General features: G+C 34.5%; 1 pseudogene; it reads left to right on the top strand.

Moving 5' to 3' along the window:
- The first annotated feature begins 9,922 nt into the window (after window positions 1-9,922).
- On the top strand, window positions 9,923-10,665 carry LOC125812497 (uncharacterized; annotated as a pseudogene).
- The last annotated feature ends 3,008 nt before the right edge of the window (window positions 10,666-13,673 follow it).

Below are 13,673 nucleotides of genomic sequence, written 5' to 3'. Positions count from 1 at the left end.
AAATGTATATTTATAAGAAGTCATGATGTCATTAGTAATTTGATGTGTACTTATCTACTCGATTATATAAAAATTATCATAGAGTGACAAAATATTAAATTTTTTAGAGTACACGAAGTGTCAAGTTGTAGAAAGGTATACCAAGAGTTGGATCAATATTTGTCCCTAACACATGTAGAGGAGTGGAAAAGTTTTATAACTTTAATCTAATTCTTATTGTAGTCATCACTAAAAAAAATTAATACTATGATAATAACTATTCAAAAACAACTCCTTTAATGTGAAAAATTAAGATAGATAATTTTTACTTTAAACAATTACAAGTTAAATACATATTAATCACAAATGCACATTTATTATAGCATAACTATAAAATAACTTTTTATTATATATGTACAAATAAATGAGAATTCTTTCTTTATTCTTTTCATTAAATAATTCATTTATTAATTAAAATTTTTAAAAATACTAAAAAGATGGTTTATTTATTTATTTTGTGATTGATTTCTAATATGATAGACCATATCATATATTTTAGGGGCAATACTATCTAATTGCTATGAGAAATGTACCATAGGTAATATTATACCTTTCAACAATGACAAAAAAAAACAGAATATTAATTAGAAATTGACAAATAGATACACACATATAAAGGAGTCGAAGAGTTTTATAACATTAATTTAATTATCATTGTAGTCATCACTAGAAAAAATAATATATGATAATAACTATTCAAAAGATAACTCCTTTAATGTGAAAAATAAGATAGATTATTTTTGCTTTAGATAATTCTAAGTTAAATATATATTAATCAAAAATGCACATTTTGTCACGACCCAAAACGAGTCATGAGTGATGCCCACACTAACCTCCTAAGTGAGCGAACCAACGAATTCAACCTCAAATTATATCAATTGTTCAACTACGAATAACAACAATAATATGTAAGCTCAAAACTTAATAAAGTAACCAATCAAATAAACCTCTAAAGTCTATTACATATTATCCCCACGATCTAGAAGAGGTAGCTCACCCTGAATTCTGACGAGCTGGAGACTGGCTAGAGCTGAGGGCGAGTCGAAGTCGATGGTATACTTGCTGCACTCCACAAAAGAAAACGAAGAAAACACAAGTAGGGGTCAGTACAAGGAACATGTACTGTCACGACCCAGGGGTAGCATATCATAACATAAGATAATAGAAAAGTACGGAAATTTCAAAAACTTTATCCATACAATTGAAGTCTTTTGTAAAATCAAGCGGAAGTCTTTACTACACTTTGTCTCAAACCATCTAATACAACTTTTGAACAAACTCTTGGGACATAGCCCATACAATAGTATCAAAACATGAAAATAAAAGACAAAGGAAATAATAGCTTTTGTCCTCGAAGCTATGAGGACTCACCAAATCATCAACTCCTTTGCTCCTTAGAAATCTAGCCTCAAGATTGGAACTGAAATCTCCGAACCCTACATTTGATGAGAATGTAGGCAAAGTATGCGTTAGTATAAAATGTACTAAATATGTTAGCTAGCATAACATCATAAGAGCATAACATAAGGGTTAGTCAACATAAGACATAATCCATAATCATATGAAATACTTCATGAAACATAAACTATAAGCATAAGAGCCAATATCATAATCATAAGCAAAGTCTCCAACATAAGCATCATATAAGCCTTATTCAACTCTTAGTCATTCATATCATAATAGGACTACTCTCAAGTAACCTTAAAGCATACTTGTGCAATGCATGAATAAGACCTCATAATATCATCCAAGCTAAGTATACCTTTTTGGTCATCTTAATCATAGGCTATATGCATAGTCAAGACGTAGGCTTTCATATCATAAGAGCACTACACTCCTAAGTAACCTCCAAGCATACTTGTGCAATACATGAATGACATCCCATAATACCATTCACACTAAGCATAACCTTGAAGTCACCATATTCATACTTACCATTCATTTGGTCTCACATTCTTAGCTTACTTCATATAGACAAGGAAATGATTACCTCTAGTTAATCATATCATGGAAGGAAACTATAGCAACAATCCACCAAAGCATACATCATATAGGTGCAACACTTCTTAGGTAACCTTAAGTCATACTTGTGAAAGGTATAGATAAGACCCTATAATCCCATCCATACTAAGTACTTATTTAGGTCATCATACTCATGCTTTTACATTACAGACTAGTCCCTATTTGGCAACATTGGAAACACTGGAAACACTAGGAGGCACTTCATTAAGCATATCTTAGTTCCTTATTAAGTTGAACTCTATGAGATACTACCTTAAGTACATCTTAGTTCATCATTATTTTGAACTCTAGGAGATGCTTCCACAAGCATAGTCTTAGTTCATTAAGTTTGAATCTTAGGAGATGCTTCCTCAAGCACATCTTAGTTCATTAATTGTGTTGGCCTCTAGGAGATGCTTCCTTAAGCATAATCTTAGTCCATTAGGTTTGAACTTCTAGGAGATGCTTCTTCAATCATAATCTTAGTTCATTACTAATCTTGTTGTAGTTGGGATATAGCCTTAACCGACATGAGAACATGTGAGCTATCACATAATCCCTCCCGGTGTTACCCACACCGTCAAGGGTTGGTCCACTTGCCTAAGGTAGCACCAGTTTGTTAGCTTAGTTGAATCCACTAGCTAACTTTCCTAATGGGGTACGTAGTTATGGGATACAGAGATTGCTACTAGAAACCCAAAACTCCACTAGGTGAAGGCTTCCATCTCATGAGACATGCTTGGGAAATCCGGACTCTACTAGGTGAGAGTTCCCATTTTGGAAGCCCAAACTCAACTAGGTGGGAACCTTCATCTCATTTCAATATCCACTCGGTTCTAGGCCTAAATCCCACAAGATAACTACTAAGTCTCTACTTTGACTCAAGTTTCATAGAAAGATGTCCTTGACAACCAATCCATGTTAATTCATTAAAATACCTCCTTAGACCATGTGTGAGAAACTATCACCATCCATGACCTAGGTATGAAGGCTCTTTAGCCTTAGGTTCAATTAGGTGAGAAAAACCCTTCAACCCTAGAACCATTACTATGTGAGAACCCCTTTCATGTTAAGTTCATATTCATGCCTAATATCATATCTAGAATTCTCCATTAGACATGGATATCATCATGACTCAAGTGATTCTATCACTTCCTAATGAATTAGGTAGGTAAATATCTTTCATCACAATTCTATTCATTAGCCTTCTATTCACATGTAGATTTACTCTCAAAACCTTAACATCCATAATTAATCATATTATCTTTACTCTCAAGCCCTAGTTATTAACATTCATGACTACAAGCCCTACTCTCAAAGCTTTACTTCTACAATCATCATTCATACCTAGATTTCAAGGTATTCTAATCACATTCTTCATTATTAGGTGATTCTGGTCATAAATCATCATAAAGCTTCAACTTCAATCATTACTAGTAATGATCCATCATATATACTATCATCTAATTCAATTTATGTCTACAAGCTTTCATTCATGAACAATTACTATAGACATCATCAATTTAAGAAGATCAACTCTAAGTCTTCAATTTCACCTTTCATGACATAAATCCACAAAATATCAATTTCATCAATTAGACTAGGGTTAACCATGTAAAACACATAAATTCATCATAATATCATAATTCAATACTAAAACAATCATAAACATGTACCATCCACTCAATTGGAATCATACTTTAACACTACCCACAATGTAGGAAGAAACCCTAGCTAGAATTGGGGAGTTTGTCTTCACAATTGGAAAAATTCTAGGGGGCTCTATGGATGGAAGAATCCATAGATGAATAAGCTAACATACCTTGATTCAAATCCCTCACAAAGCTTGCTTCAATGGAGGAATTTGCTCTAGCTTTCTTCTTTTCTTCTTTTCTTCTTCTTCTTCTTTACTTCTAGAGAGAGAATTTCTTGGAGGGAATTGGGTTAGTTTGGGGTCTTGAAATTATGCCTAGGATCAATGTATTTAGGGGTCTATTAGGTTTATATAGATGGTCTAATTACTAATAAATCAACCTCACTTAACCCCTAACTAATAATGAATTAACCCCATAAGTCCCCAACTTAAAACAATTACACTTCAAAACTGCCCCACCCACGAGACCACACCCACGGACCGTACTGGTCATTCGTGGTGGTGGACTGGGGCTTGAAAAACAAAGGGGAATTAAGCACTTCGTGGGAAGGCTATTTTTTTTACAGCTTTTGGGGCTATTTTGGGGTCCTCCTCAAGGACCCCTTTGATTGGTCCTTGGGGAGTCATACCTTGACGTTTAACTCCTAAACCCCTCATGCTAAGTACGGGAAGTTATTTTACGATTTTAACCCTCATATCAAACTCTAAAACCTTCACTAAAGCCCAAGAACTCTTACGTTAGGTTCAAGTTAAGTCTACTAGTTTCCGGAATGTTACATGTACTGAGTAGGTATCATCGGTCAATCCAAAATAAAAATTAATATGTAATGAATAATAGTATAAAATCAACTATGACACTTAGCAGGTGACAAGCAACAAACAACATGATCCAGTGACAACAACACTAAAGTAAGTACGTAATCAATCAACAATATCAAGATCACACATGAGGACTCATGCCTCCAAATCCAGCCATTTTGGGAATTGAGTTCTTTGAGATTGAGTACATTACGTTATATACATATATGTTTTCCTTTAATGTTATCGTGCCGGAACGTGACACCTGATCCAATAATATCATGCCGGAACGTGACACCTGATCCAATAATATCATTCCGGCTTGTGGCATCCGATCCAATAATATCATGCCGCCTCGTGACATCCGATCGAATATATCATTAATTTATCATTTATTATCTCCACTTTTCACTTCATTAATAATATTTCATCAAGCCTTCTTTATTCAAGGTATCACTTCGATATAGAGGGTTCAAGATTATAAATTCCACGGTCTCAGGATTTCAGACCAATCATAAACCACACAACCAAGCCACACAACCACACAATCAAGTACATAGAGAACTTCACAATATCACTCAATGCATATCAATCACTATTAAGAGTTTATCTATTAAATAAAATAAACCATAACCTACCTCCACCGAAGAACCGAAGTCAAGCAAGCAAGCTACTTCTCCAATACTTTACCTTTCCTCAATGCTTTCGAACCTTTCCAATCTATCAAATATATATACATAATTTGTAAGTTAACGAGTCTATAAATACTCATATTATTATATGTCTAGCCTAGACCCAAAAACTCACCTAATTCTATAATCAATTTCCTAAAGTTCAAACCTAAGGGTAAGTATTAATTCCTCCAATTTGCATAACCTTAATGGTATTCAATTAATATAATACACCTTATATTTAATTACCTATCTCAATATGTCGAAATATAATTTATAATACGAGACCACAATATTAATATTAAACGTTTGAAGCCACTGGTTACGAAACCAGTGGCTGCCCACCCTCCACCATACGCCTACATGAGTGTTGTACGATGACAATACCTAGATTCTATGATAACTATACTCCTATAACATATTCCCACCACCAGTACTCCAATTAGGAACTTTACTTACTAAATATATTCGCCATTAATTATATCAATATGCAGACCCATATAAATGCAGCACCTCAATCTTCTTACCCCTAACATTATAATAATAATATAAATTCACGCCTAACAATTACACTTCCAACCCAATTCTAATTTTAACATATCGTTACTCAGTGATCAACAATGTTTGTCCAATATTTGCCATCAACTTTCACGTGGAAGCAATTACTATACATATGTCCTTCAATTCCATTTTATAATATAATAATATACATTCCTATCAACAATCAATATATACAATACAACATTAGATCTTGTCGAATTTATACCTGAAGACGCCTTTTCGATTTAGTTTCGTTCGACGCCGCTTTATGCTGTTCTCCTCTTGCCCCCTTCTCTTTTACAAATTATTTCTTTACCCTAATTATTATAAATGACCAATTATAAAAGTGATAAAGTGACCCACTATTAATTTTAATTCTATCTTGTTTAACTATCAACTAAATTAATCATTAAAACTATCCCACTAATTTCATAATTGTAGTTACGAATAGTCTCAAAATATCCATTTAGAATCTATCAGAAAGTATTTTATGAAATAAAAAGCTCTAGTACTCAAAACGACCAAATGAGTTGTTACACATTTATTATAGCATAACTATAAAAATAACTTTTTATTATATATGTACAAATAAATGAGATTTTTTTCTTCATTCTTTTTATTAAATAATTTATTTATTAATTAAAAGCTTTGAAAGTACTAAAAAGATGGTTTACTTATATATTTTTAGGGGCAATATTATCTAATAGCTATGAGAAATGTACTATAGGTAATATTATACCTTTCAACAATGACAAAAAATTAGAATATTAATTAAAAATTGACAAACAGATACACACATATAAAGGAGTGGGAGAGTTTTATAACATCAATTCAATTATCATTGTAGTCATCACTAAAAAAGATTAATATATGACAATTACTATTCAAAAGATAACTCCTTCTTTAATGTGAAAAATAAGATAGATAATTTTTGCTTTAAATAATTATAAGTTATATATATATAAATTACAAATGCACATTTATTATAGCATAACTATAAATTAGCTTTTTATTATATATGTACAAACAGATGATAATTTTTTCTTCATTCTTTTTATTAAATAATTTATTTATTAATTAAAAGCTTTAAAAATACTAAAAAGATGGTTTACTTATATATTTTTAGGGGCAATAATATCTAATAGCTATGAGAAATGTACCATAGGTAATATTATACCTTTCAACAATGACAAAAAATTAGAATATTAATTAGAAATTGACAAACAAATACACACATATAAAGGAGTGAAATCGAGTAGATAAGTACACATCAAATTACTAATGACATCATGTAGGGCCTTTTAATGTTTATTAGGGTTAGTTCTAATTGAAGGTTATTCTTTACCAACTGAATGTTTTGTTGATATTTAATTTTAGTTTTGATGATAGTGTTTGATTAGGTTTTATTGTACTGGGCATTCAAATGCTATTTTGATATGTGTGTCGTAGTATGTAGTTTATTAGGGATTTTAATAGTTATTTACTTATTTTCGTGAATTTATACAGTCTTGTAGTTTACTGGTAAAGTACAACCTCAGAAAGTAGAGTTTCTCATTCCTTACTAGTGTTACCTTTGTTCAGGTAGGAGATGAGTGGATTTACTTTGGTTACTTTAAGATGGTATCATGGTGGAGTTTTAGATTTGAGTAGTGGACAACCAGTTTACAGTGGTGGAAAAGTTACAGAGTTTTGGATGTTGATGTGGATAAACTGTCTTATTTTGAATTAAGAGGCTATACTAAAGAATTAGGATACACAACAACTTGCACATTTAGTATTAAACCTCCTAACAGTGGCATTTTGGAAGATATTCATAATGATATGGATATTTTAGACTTAAGTTGCTCTTTGGAAGATAGAGATATTGTGGAGGTATATGTTAAGCACTTGATTGATGATGCAGTTGTGGACCCCACCCCTATTTTATTAGAAAATGTTCCTCATGGGATATGGAGGAATCTGGTTCAACTTTTAATAAAGTAAATGAACAAAGTGGGGTAGGTGAAGACCCTTTTACTACCTTTGATACTAGATTTGCTTCTACCCCAACTCCTCTCACTACAACTTCTGCTCCTAGATCTCCTTCCACTACTACAACTCATTCCACTATAACTCTTCTCACTACAACTGCTCTACAACTGCTGCTCCTAGATCTCCTTCCACTACAACTCATGTCACTGCTGCAAATCCTAGTATTGAAGATGTTGATGATCTAGTTTCTGGCCCTGTTGAATTTGATTTCTTAGAAGAAGAGGGTTCTGATTACTCAACTGAAGATAGTGTTGAGTCTGAATGTGGATTGGTGGGAGATGATGATGAGGACTATGGTAGTGATGTACATGAAGAGGTTAAGGAGTTAAGGGATGGAAAAAGATCTTTTCAAAGAAGAAAAAGAAAAGAGAGAGTACCCGCTGATACTGAAGAGGTACTAGTAGGTGAATCTGGAGCAGATTTAGGTTTTGATGAAACTCAAATAGGTAAAATAAGTGTTGAAGGAAGATTATGAGGTGATGAGCCTTATTTTGAAAGTTTTGATGATGGAAGTTTTGAAATAGATGAAGATGAATTTAGTGATGAATGTGTTAAATCTGAAAGAGTAAATTTACCAAGAACTGTAAATTTATCAAGAAGGAGGAGGCCAAATAATTAGAAAATTATACATGATCCTATTGCCAAGAAAGTTATATGGCAGTTGGGTATGGTATTTGCAGATGTGAATGAACTTAGAAGAGCAGTTAGTAAATATGTTGTCCAGAAAAGAGTTCAAATAGAGAAGTGTGTGAATGAGCCAAAAAGAGTTAGATGTAAGTGCAAGGAAGGTTCTCCATGGCTTTTGTTTGCATGTCTCGACAAAATAACAAATGATTTCATGATAAAGACTTACAATCCAAAGCATAATTGTAACATCACAACTAGAAATTATTTGTGTAATGCAAAGTTCATATCTACACACTTTAGAAAAATGATTAATGAGCAGCCAAATATAAGAGTTTTCAAGTTGCAAAAGTTGATAAGGAAAAAATTTAAAATTCATGTTGGCAAGACTACTGTTAGGAGAGCAAGAGCTAAAGTGTTGAAAGATATCATGTGTGATCATATTGTGGAATTTGGCAAAATTCGACTATAAAGAAGAACTGTTGAGAACCAATCCAGGGAGCACTTGTGTTGTTAAACTTGGTGAACCTGATGCTCTTGGTAGACCAGTATTTCAGACCTTTTACATATGCTTTGATCCATTGAAGAAGACATTTCAAAATTGTAGAAAATGCATAAGTTTAGATGGTTGTTTTCTTAAAGGAGTTTGTAGAGGACAATTGTTAGTTGTTGTGGCCAAAGATGGTAATAACCAGATGCTGCCACTTGCTTGGGCAGTAGTTGAGTATGAAAAGAAAGGGACATGGACATGGTTTATCAAACTGTTGAAGGAAGTTCTAGGACTAGGAGATGGTGAAGATCTCACCCTGATTACAGATATGCAAAAGGTATGTGTCCTATTTTATTTTGTATTTGTCTTTATCAATTTTCATATATTTGTTATTATAACATATCTAGAGCTATTACAGGGATTAATAGGAGCAATTCTAAATATTTTACCTGTTGCTGAACATAGAATGCGTGCTAGACACATCTTAGCTAACTGGGTTGAATCTCAATTGAGGAAAAATGTTGCAAAGATGAAGTTGCTTGGTCCAGAAAAAATGATGGATGATCTTATGTACTACAACATAGAGCATTGGTGTAAGGTTTACTTTAATACTCAAGTAAAATGTGATTCTGTAGACAATAATATGTCTGAGTGCTTTAATGCATGGATCTTGGCAGCTAGGCACAAGACAATTATTACTATGCTTGATGAGATAAGAGTAAAGATGATGACAAGAATAGCCAAGTTAAGAGAGTTCACAAATACTTGGATGTGTGATTTTTCTCCAATGTCTTTGAAGGTACTACAGGAGAATATTGATAAGTTAATGAATTGTAATATTGAATTTAATGGAGTTAATGGATTTGAAGTGAGAGAAGGACCATTTCAACACAGTGTGGATCTTGGTAGGTGGACTTGTAGTTGTAGGGTATGACAGTTAAAAGGCATACCATGTGCACATGCTGTGGCTGCCATTACTTTAAGAAATGTGAACCTCTTGACTACATTAACAACTGCTATAGTAAGACAACTTACTTGAGGACTTATGCCAATATCCTTCAACCTGTCACAAACATGGAGATGTGGCATGTATCTACTAACCCCACAGTTGCACCACCAGAAATAAAAAGCATGCCTGGCAGGCCAGGTAAACTTAGAAAGAAGGAAGCTGGTGAGAGTAAAAAATCTGGAAAGCTACCTAGAACTGGACTTGCCATGACATGTAGTAACTGCAATGCTAGAGGCCACAACAAGAGAGGATGTCCACAAAGGGTTAAGTCATCAGCAAGGGAAGAACCATCAAATACAGACAAGGGCAAAACTTCAGGTTTAGGTAGACCAAAGGTAGCATCTTTAACTTTAATTTGGTATGTGACAAAGATCTCATATGTAATAATTACAATTATTTTAAACTATATTTATAGAAAGCACAAACAGAAGGTAAGCATTTTACAAAGAGGTCAAGAGGAAGACCACCTGCAGCACTTAGTGCATCTCCAGGACCTGCAAAATGGTCAAGATGAAGACCACATGCAGCACCTAGTGCATCTCCAGGACCTGCAAAGAGGTCAAGAGGAAGACCACCTGCAGCACCTACAGAACCTAGTGCATCTGCAGCACCTACAAAAGGTGCAAGAGGAAGACCACATATTGCACCTGCAACATCTAATGCATCTGCAACACCTGCAAAGAGTGCAAGAGGAAGATCACCTGCAGCAGCTAGTGCACGTCCTACATGTCCATCAATTGCTAATTACCATGTTGGATCTTCTACACCTGCTGATTATCAGTTAACTAATAGTAACAAAGGAAGATGAAGGGTAGGGGAAGCACAACCTCATACAAACGGCAAACAGTCATTGGAATGGGTGTGTTTCAAGCTGAAAATGGATTCAAAGCTATTAATGTAAGTGTTTTCTATTGATTCAATTATACTATTTCTAATTAATATGTTATCTTGAGCCTATTAAACGCAAAAAAAAAACTAGGGTTCAAAACCCAGAAACCTAAAATCTTGAATTTGTCCCTAAAATCAAATCAATTAAAGCTCTGTAAAACAAGAAAAAATTATTGCAAACCCATGAATTGTACCTTTATCCTTTTCTTCACCATCTTATTAAGGCCGTGTCTACCGTTGTAGAACTTGAATAAATAAACCTAAAATCTTGAATGTTTGGCTCTAAAAACAAATAAATTAATTTTGAAAACCATTATTACCTCTTCTCCCATAGACAACATATAGTTGTCAAGCTCCACAACATTAAACATGGCCTCTAAAGATGGAGAAGAAACGGATATAAGCAGTATACTAAATTTCACAGAGGATCTTGAAATTAACAGACACCAATGTTTATATAGGGTTCTATGCGTCCTTCAGAAAAGAGAGGGAAAAACAATGCTATATTAGGAAAGTATCAAATTAAGAAAAGTTTTTAATCACTAAACCCACATACATAGTTGTTTGTTAAAGAAGACATCTCAAGTTTAAAAATATAAACAAATTTTATCTAATTAAATATCACATAAAGTCATGAATACGAAATAAATTATGTGGGGACGAGATTTGCTGCAACAAGAAATTCGATGGAGAGAAAGAGATAGAGAAAATATTAAGGTTTGGACTTTGGAGTGATCCTTGGATTCCTAATTCGATCGATTTTAATCTCATACAAGGACATACACAAATAAATTCACAGTTGAGGGTAAACGTAAATGACCTTATAAATCAATACCATCATATATCGAATATTCAAGATCTTCATCATCATATTTGCCCAAATAATATCAACTCTATTTTGTTTATCCCAATATCTAGTACCGAAAATTCTGATAAAGTTATATGGCATTATACAAATTCAGAAAAGTATGAGGTAAGATTTGGTTATCATCTACCGAAAAGTCTAGCTAATAGTATTGACCCTAGAACTGAAAGACCTTAAGCTAGTGGTTAGTCTTTCCCAAAATCTTTTTAGACTTTTTTATGGTCACTTAAAATAAAAATAAAAAATACAAACATTTCCTTTGCCTCTGCCTCGGTTTTACCTAATATAGCATAGAATTGTCTGCGGTCACCACTAGTGTGAGGGTCACTACGAGCACCACCTCAAGCTCCCTAAGCTCCATCCTTGGTGCCCTTGGCACTACCTCTAGTACTCTGAGAATTACATCGTGTCGTTGTAGCTAATGTAAAACGAGTAGCCTATGATTTAGACTGGACAATAAAAGAAACACGTCTGGTCAATCCTTTGTTTTATGCCCAAACTCCTCACAAACAAAATAACCACGGGGACTAGAACCGTATTGAGAGTAACTAGAAGAGTCTACACATCCTCTTTGACCTGAGGATCCACTATGTGTAACCAGAAGAGCCTGCACACCCTGTTTGACCTGAAGATCCACTATACGTACCCTAACTGTTTTGACTAGGACTAGATCCACTAACACCATCTAAACTTTGAATGGTGGCCTGCTCTGGTCTACCCTGATAACCTTGTGAGCCCTAACCTGAATAGTCTCTACCTCTGGATGAATGACCGTTGAACTGACCTTGGCGACAAAATATCTTGGTACCGATACCCTATCTAGCATGTTGAATACTCTCAATCATCATGTATAGTCAATAATACTTTGGAATGTACCAGATAACACAAGAGAAGTTGTGGTCTCATGAAGATAACTAGCGAGCCTACTTACCAACTTATGAATGCACTCAAACTTTGTCGAAATACTCAACATGGCATAGCAAGACAACTCATACAAACGAGCCTCATACTCAGAAACTGATATGGAGCCATGCTCCAATCTGTCAAACTCGTCCCTACACTGATCTCGAAAATTGTAGGGCACAACCCTTTTGAGGAACACCTTAGTAGACTACTCTCATCCCATAACAGGAGAAACATTAGGCTTACAAGTAAGAACCGATCTCCATCACTCCTTGGACACTCTTGAAAACTGATAAGAAGTATAAGACGCCCCATGAGCCTCTAGAATACCCCGGTTGAACAAACGGTCCTAGCACTCAATTAAGAAATCATAAACCTTTTCTCCAACTGTACCATCAAACTTGAGAGGTGTCAATCCAACAAATCTCTCAAAACTCTCTGCTTGGCAACAAATATGGCCGCACTAGAAGAATTAGATGGAGATATGAATCTCGGAGGTGCAATAGAAAGCACTGAAGAAGGACAAGAGTCTGAAATCCCACATTGGGCCCTAGAACTAGATGTGTAGCACTAACTGTAATAGGAAAACCTGAAGTACCTAGAAGAACATCAAAAGAAGAGACAATATCCGATCTAGCAAACATCATAGTACTATCTGGAATCGAAGGAGGCTGGGTTGCCTTACCTCAGTTTGCTGCTCAATAACAACATCTTGCTCAAGTACGGTTCAAGCAATGCCTCTCTAGCTCGTCCTCGAGCAAGTGCTGCCCCTCTCGCTCGGCCACGACCTCTAACTCCACCACGTTCTTTGCCTCACCCACGAACCGGGGCTTTAGCAGCAGGTACGACCTCGCCCTCTGAAGTATTTGCTCTATTCCTTAGTATCTACATAGAGAGAATAAATTAGAGGTATACAACACTTGATATGAATAATTAAAGGAATCAAAGGAAAGAAATCTCTCCTACTAGCTAGGTATCTTGTAGCCTCTCAAAGATAAGTATGAATGTCTATGTACCGATCCACAAGACTCTACTAGACATCCTGCTCTTTAGCTTATTAAATTGGTGAATCTGGCACTCTGATACCAATTTTTCACCACCCAAAAAATGAGGTTATGATGATACACACCCCAAAAATCTCAAAATGGTGTGTAGGTCAA

Source organism: Solanum verrucosum, unplaced genomic scaffold, assembly GCF_900185275.1.
Source record: "Solanum verrucosum unplaced genomic scaffold, falcon-dt-bn FXZP01000120.1, whole genome shotgun sequence".
Taxonomy (NCBI): domain Eukaryota; kingdom Viridiplantae; phylum Streptophyta; class Magnoliopsida; order Solanales; family Solanaceae; genus Solanum; species Solanum verrucosum.
This window is presented reverse-complemented; position numbering and strand designations above follow the sequence as displayed.